General features: G+C 43.6%; 1 pseudogene; it reads right to left on the bottom strand.

Moving 5' to 3' along the window:
- The window catches only part of LOC122135704, a 26,322-nt pseudogene extending 18,043 nt beyond the window's left edge, over positions 1–8,279 (bottom strand).
- Positions 8,280–8,686: the final 407 nt, after the last annotated feature.

Raw genomic sequence — 8,686 nt, 5'->3', positions numbered from 1 at the left:
ACGTTACTTCACCATCATGAACAGCACTATGGCTGCAGTGAGTCATCTTCTCAGGACCTCCAAGGGGATTAATTGCATTTGACTGAACACTCCAGAAAAAAAAGCCCAACAGCATAGTACTTCCTACTAATGAGGAAGTTTAACTCCGCTGGCAGGAGCTGCTGAACTGGGCTCCTACCCAGCCGCCACATTTATCTCAGTCCTGTGCACTTCAATAGTCCGTGTGTATTTGGTTCAGCTACAAAATCAGACATCGAAGACTACAGGACGGTTCGGACTGGGTTGAAAGGATTATTATACTCCCCTGCCCACCCTTCCAAGAACTGTATACATCCAGAGGAGTGAAAAGGGCTCAGAAAACTTCACTTCGTGATCCCTCACATCCAAGGTTACCCCCTTTTGAACTTTTGCCATCTGCCCTGCGGCTTCAGAGTTTTCAAGTCACAGGACAAATTGTGGAACAAGAACAGTTTACTTCCCCCCCAAGGCAATCACCCTTCATGACAGTTAAATGTTCACCACTTATGCAATAAATATGCACTATCTCTTATATTGTTGTTACCCCTCATCCTAGTACATCCCTGCCATGCTTACTCTATCTATTCCATTTATCATATATAGCAAAACTGCTTCATACTATGTAATTATTGTTGGCTTTTTTTCTTCTCTGTGTGTTGTCTAGTTGTCTTTGTGTAACTGGAAGCTTATGTCACTAAAAACAAATTCCGTGTATGCGCAAGCAGACTTGGCAATAAAGCTCTTTTCGGATTCTGGATTTATTTGTTTCGTCTTGCCTCATTTACTCTGAGCCGCAAGTCATTTATTAAATGACAATTAATATAATTCTCCTACTTTTCTCCAGTGATAATTAATGCCAGTTAATCAGGATTTTGTCCTCTTTGACTCGTTGGATGAAAAACAGTGCTGATTCGAAAGTGTTTTATCGTGATATCCCAATTTCTGCGCTTAAGTTAAACTCGCAACTTCTGGAGTGGAAACCAAGTTATGATGGAATGTATCTGGCCAATAGTTATCCACCAATGCACTGGAGCTTGTGTTCTCCATTAAATACACCACAGAGACGCTGATGACACAGATTTGGGTATGGTCCTATCACCTTACAGAAGAGCTAGGATAGTCGCCATGGGTTGCTAGATTTTGTGCGTGTGCTGTGCCTCGCTGTCATCATCGTATGAACCCGGTCAATGGTGTTTAATTAGGTCATCAGCATCAATCAGCAGCACACATCTTTGATTCTATGCTATGCCTACCCATCATCCGCCTGGAATGAACATGGATGTACGACAGTGAGTGGGACTCTAGAGTTTACCGCTTTAGTAAAGTTTGAAATATGGGACGTTTTTCGTACCATAAACGCATTGATTCGCTTCAGGAGGCCTTATTCTCCATCTCAGCGCAGTGTGGAGCACATTTATGATGGATGGATGCGCTTCTAATCTCTATAACAGCTAGGGGGCGCTGTGGCCTAATGGTTAGCTATGAGTGGTTGAGCGCAGGTTCGAGTCTCGGTGATGGCAGGGAGTTGTACGGTGGGAGGGAAGCTGTGAGTTGAATGAACCAGACGCTCTCTTCCGTCCCTCAATACCCACGACTGAAGTGTGCCTTGAGCAAGGACACTGAAACCCCCGTTGCTCCAATGGTCGCTGGATATATAGCTGCCCCAATGGCTCCGGGTGTGTGTTCAACGGTGTGGTTCTACTTCTCACTTACTGTGTGTGTGTGCCACTTGGATGGGTTCCATAAGGGACTTTAGCTAGACCAAATTCCAAGTCATGGGTTACCATACTTAACAAATGTCACGACTTTTCACTTTTCACTGCCATTTAAAGCTTGGAAGAGCCAGGACAATTTTTATAAATAACTCTGAATTGGGATTCGTCTGAAAGAAAAGTCAATCCACACTTAGAATGGCGTTGGTGGGTGAGGGAAATCATGGGCTAATTTTCATTGTTTGGCGTGAATTTGTAGCAATGGCCTACATAAAGGCGTACTACATGTATGTGGTGTGGGTGTGTATATATATAGTACACTTCCTCAGACAAATTGATCAAATCATTTGATTATGCTTGTTATTATTGTCTCCATGGGTGTTGTTGTCCTGTAATTGTGTTTGGTCCCAGGTTCTTCTCGCAAGGCTTGCAATCACATGCTGCTCTGTGGATTCTCTAACGCGACACGGATATGGCTATGTTCCATATATGTAACGAGGATACCGGCGTTCGAGAGTGTGCCAGCGTGAGCATTAGATTTACTTTTCTTGAATGTTTTTCGTCTTCTTGTGAAGTAATCTTATTTCGGAAACTTTGGGATACTACACCAGAAGGGCAGTTTTGGACTGTGGATTTGTGCTGCACGGAGGATAAAGAAACTCAACTGGTGGGAGACCAATCCAAACTCATTTTTCTAAATAATGTACTGGACTAATAATGTTTTGGGGACTCTGAGAGGACTTTACACACTTGTATTGCCACGCGACTGGCGTGTTTAGGCACGCTGTTGGTTAGTATTATTTGCATAATGCACTTGGTTTGTAAACTGTTTGTGTTTGTAAATTTATCCGCTTGTGTTCACACATTCATTCAAGTTCCCTTTTCAATTAGTGTAAATTCCACACTTTCTGGGGGAATTGTGTACAAAACTATCCTTATCAGGATGTTAGATATTTGAACAGGAAAACAAGACAAAAAGTACAGGAGCATAGAGAATTATGAATATTTAAGAATTTCTGCTTCATTTAAAAATCTTTAGGGCTTTAATATGTGAAAGAATGAAATTAAAGGGATACTCCACCCCCAAAAATAAAAATTGTGTCATTAACCTCTGGAGTCGATTAAACGCGTATGACGCGTTTTGAGGCATTTTTCTCCTGATAAACCCGAAAAGAACTTAAATTACATCTTTCAGTTTTGATCGTTTCTCTAGATAAGAGCAATACATCAACCGAATCGGTTAACGGGGTGTATTTTGTTTGTATCAAAAACATAATAAAACGTTGTTGCACTTTTATAAAATACAGATAACAAAACAAGGAGTGCTGTCTGCAGCCTTGGTCTGCGCTGATCTTCCGTACAAACGCGTCATTAAAAATGAGCGTAACTAGTGAATACTCAACACAGAGACATGAGAAGATGATATCTATAGAAAGCTGACATGGTATACTTTAAACTAAACAAGTGAGCGAAACAAAATATTCTGATAAAGTAATCAATATAAAAGAACGCAATGGACTTTTTTCACGTCTCCTTCAGTATCTTCTAATGTGACAACCCCGCGATGAACGCGGTATTGATATTCCAAATGTTCACTGAAGCGCAGGGGCTTTTGAATACGGCCCACACAACAGAAGACAACGGCAGCGAGGGACTATTCAAGTTTTTTTTATTTACTGTTTGGCTTCGCATGAGAGGAATAAGAAATAATTGCACCCAAAAAATAGGCGCTGAGGAGTACCTCAGATTTGAGATTGGATTTCCTCAGAAAAAGAATTGACAGCACTTATCCAGCAGAGATCATAAACAGAGTAAGTCTTTTTTTATATATACTTGTATTAGGTTCACCAAGTGTAACATTTTACTAGTTAGACTTTTTCCAAAACTGTAATTCAGACTAAATGTATAATCAAGTGAAACATTATAAAGTTTAATCACATCATCTAAAGGTTCTACTGTACTCACTAGTATCACTGACCATACATAATGTTAATAATCCAGTTAGCATTTAGTTTATGTGAGAGCACATAACAAATACATTTCGAAATGATAGTTATGTGTGTTTCCATTTATATATTTCAACATTACATAATACCAGTCAATACAGGTGCTAATTGCTAAGCAGTAATAGTGTTCAATATTTGTACTATTTAAAATAACGTTTCTTATTTGAATATCATTTTACAATTTAATTTGAGTTCCGGTGATCAAAGCTAAATTTTCAGCATCTCAGTCTTACTCCAAAGTTTTAACAAATATACACTATACTCATTCAAAAGCTTGGAGCTCAGTATATATAGAACATTAAAACTTTATTTAGCAAACTACGTGATGAATGAAATAAAAATTGATTAATACGATAAGATGTTATCAAACAAATGCTGTCCTTTCAATTTGTCAAAAAAAACCTGAAAAAAAATATTCTCAGCTCTTTTCAACATTAATAATAATAATAATAATAATAATCCTAATGATAATAATAAACAATAAAGTTTTTTTTGTAGAAAATAAGATTGTTAAAAGGATTTCTGAAGGATTGTGTGACTGGAAGTAATGATGTCTAAAAATTCAGCTTTTGAAAGTCAGTTTGTTGTTCCTAATAAACTGTTTAATGCACTCACAAGTGAATTCAAATTATGTGTGGGATAATTAAATATATTCTAAATAAACTACAAACATAAAAATATATACATTTATTCTGTCCTCACATTCTTTCTTGTAACTCTTCTCTCTCAGTCACACACCTGGCTGAAAGGCTCATTATGCGGCTCATTAGTGGGTTCTTTGTCTTCTCAGGGTGAATCACAATAATTATTCTGATAGTGACGCCTCAGCACATGACCTTTACAAACAAAAGTTGTCTTTAGAAAATTTAAATTAATCTATTGTTCTGTGAGGAGTAAAGATGATTGACATCATTATGAAGCTAAAAATTCAGGCTAAAAGCCAGGTTTGACAGTCTTGTGAAAGGAAAATGCTCTGTTTTTTTTTTTTATGACCTTATTTCAGTTGACTTCAAAATTAAAACCATTGTTTTCTCAAAAACACCAATCATGTACATACAGATATTCAATATTATTGTAGCCCAAGTCTGTACTGATTATAGTGTTTCAGACTTGAGCCTGTATCTAGTTATAAGCAACTGAAAAAAAGCACAAAGTCAAGGATGTCAAAACTTCTCCTAGAGCCCCCAAAACCCCCCCAGACATCAGAGGGTAACTCAATTGCCTCCAATGTCGTTTAAGATAATTGTTGTTCTGAAGACGTACGGATCTAGCGTTTACAGGTTTGGAACGACATCGAGGGTAAGTGCATTAATGACAAAATTTCATTTTGGGGTGGGTAACTCTTTACGAATTTTAAAAACTTGCAGGAAAGCCGAATAAAAGGGAATGGTGCAGATTTATGAGTTATTTTATTCCAATGAACACCATGGATCCTGAAACACATCAGAGACGTGTGTCCCAGAACGCTGCCGTGTCCTGACGCGTCTCTCACCATCGATGGATACGCTTCCCTCTTTGTTCTTGAAGAGCTGACAGTTCATTACAGCTGCTTCTTTGCTCCTCTGTCAGAGTTGGAGACTCGGCACAGCTGCAGTACGGAGAGGAGCTTCCTGCCACACGGACACAAGAGATCACTTAGAGGTCAGTCAGAATCTAGGGTGCAGCCCTTGGCAGGCACTACACCATTAAATCTATGAGCGCCTGCTGCAACACACACACACACCACTCGCTTCAGTCGGGACCGTCCATTTGAAAATTGGAAGTCATTTAAAAATATGCTATTAAAAATAAAATGAATCGTTTTATAATAAAATCTGAGAATGATACTCATCACATCTAATTCCAACGGAACAGTGTGAGTAATGTGGGCTCTCACCTCGGCCTCAGCAGGAACGGACAGATCATCCAAGACAACGACCTTCCCGTCTTTATTGATCTCATGGACCAACGAAGTCTGAGTACCTGAACGAGAGGAGGACGCATGTCACTGACACCTCCCGTCACTCCACACAACATCATCATTCACACACACACTCTCACACTCACTCACTCTCACACGCACTCTCACACACACCACCACACTCATCGCACACAATAAGCCCTCTACTCACACACACACACTCACTCACATCACAACAACGATCACACTCACTCACTCACACACGCACTCTCACACTCACTCACTCTCACACACACACACAAATCACTACACAACGCACTCACTCACTTCACACTCACTCCACACACTTCAATCACACACCACACTCACTCGCACACACTCACTCACTTACACACCTCACTCACACACACCACTCTCACACACACACACACACACACTCACTCAGACACACACAACTCTCAACACACACACACACACTCATCACGCACACACACACTCTCACCCACTAACTCACTCACAGACCCACCGCACACTCACTCACACCACAAACACACCCACACTCACTCACAACACACACGCACTCACTCTCACTCACACAACACACACACACTCACACACACACACACACCAACACTCACCCACACCCCACACACACACACACCCCTAAAAACACACCCAGCCACACCCACTCTCACAACACACACACACACACACACACCCCAACACCACACCCCCCACCCACACAAAACACACCACACACCCCTCTCACACCACACTCTCACACACGCACCCCACACTCACACACACTCACCACAAACACCACACAAACAACACGCACTCCCGTCACTCACACACACACACTCACACACACACACGCACTCCCGTCACTCACACACACACACTCACACACTCACTCACACCCACCCACACACAAACACACACACACCTCACTCACTCTCACACAAACTCTCACGCACACCACACAACACACACTCACTCACACACCACAACAAACACACAACACACACTTCGCACACCACACACACACACACCACACACCCCACACCACTCACCACACCCCGCAAACCACACACCTACTCACCCACACGCATCACACACACCTCTCAACTCTCACAACACACACGATCACACACCTCCCATCCCCCCCACCCCACACACAACCCCCCCCACACACACACACACACCACACACACCACACCCCACTCCCCCCCCACACCACCCACCACACAATCACACTCAAAACACACCACCAACCCGCATCAACTCACACCCACACGCACTCACACACACACACCACACACACTCAATCACACACACCATTACAAACTCATACACACACAACCACACAGAAACCACCTCACTCTCACCCACACACCCCAACAGACCAACAACATCCCACCACACACCACACACCCCCACACAAACCTCACACACACTCACACCTCGCACCAAAACACACACCACCCACACACACTCACACACACAACCAAACACCCACCACGACACGTCACTCACACACACACACACACACACTCTCACTCAACGGCACGTGCTCACACTAACACTCACTCTCACTCCTCACAACTCACGACTCAAACACACACTCACGCAATCTCACGTTTTATTCACTCTCACACACACTCACCTCTCTGGCACGCTCACTTCTCACATCATCGCACACTCTCCACACCCACACACTCTCACACGAACACTCTCTCAATATCGCATCCCTCTCAACAAACACTTACACGCACACTCTCACAAACACTCGCACACACACACGCTATCACACGCTCAATCACTCACACACACTCACCACACACCACACTCACTCTCTCACAACACACTCACTTCACTCGGCACTTCACACACGCACACACAACACACACTCTCACAACAGGCAACACTCACTCACACACACAACCCACCCCAACTCTCACACTCACACACTCTCAAACACGCATAGAACACACAATCTCTCTCAACAAAGGCACAACAAACACTCAATCGCTCCTCCAAACGCACACTCTCACACACACACACTCTCACACACTCACTCTCACACACTCACTCACACACACACTCACTCTCACACACTAAGCACACAACTCTCTCCTATCACCACACGACTCTCACACACACACACTACACAACACAACTTCAGACTCTCACACACACACACACTATCACACTCTCTCACACACACTCACTCACAAACCCTCACACACAACTCTCTCTCACACACGGCCAACACAGAGTCTCTCTCTCTCACACACCACATCACACTCTCTCTCTCTCACACACACACACACGCACACACACTCTTCTCACCACCCTCCTCTCTCTCTCACACACAAACCTCCCTTCAGGACGCCCGAGAAGCCTTTGTGCTCGCTGATGAACTTGAGGATGCCCACGTCTGGGCTCGCTGGGCCGTGCTTCATCATGTCAGCGAAGCTCTCCTCCACCTCCTCCTCCGCGGCTCCTCCTCATCTTCTCCTCGGCTCTACTCCCTCCTCCACTCGGAGCCTCTTGGCGGGCGTGATCCGGATCCTACGTCAGGGAGGGAGCGCTTCTCTGCGGTCAGAACTGGGAACCGGACAGGCCTCGGCCTCCTCCCATGGTGCCCGAGCTGTTAGGAGCGGAGAGAGAGAGCCAGGTCTGGACCAGACTACACTCCCACAGGTACTCTTGTTCCTGCGTATTATAGTGCACAGAGTTAGGACTGTGTTATATATTCACGGTCTGAAGCCTACAGCAGGATTTATATTAAACATTTACTCACATCTCGGACGGCAGCCAGCTGCAGAAAAGTGTAGCGCGTGAGTGACAGTAAAGCCGGATCTCTTAAGGCGGAAAATGCGCTTAAACACGGAATGAGAACAAAACAGCACAGACCTGAAAGCACAGAGCAGAGGTCGACATGAACGAACGTTAACTAAATCTGTTCAAAAGCACGAAACTCTGGAGCAGAACGCTCTGTACTGATCTTACCGCGCGCACACGACACGAACAGCTCCGCAAAACAT

This window comes from Cyprinus carpio, chromosome A25, assembly GCF_018340385.1.
Source record: "Cyprinus carpio isolate SPL01 chromosome A25, ASM1834038v1, whole genome shotgun sequence".
NCBI classification, from domain to species: Eukaryota; Metazoa; Chordata; class Actinopteri; order Cypriniformes; family Cyprinidae; genus Cyprinus; species Cyprinus carpio.
Note: the sequence above shows the minus strand (reverse complement) of the source record. Positions and strands in the feature narration are given on the sequence as shown.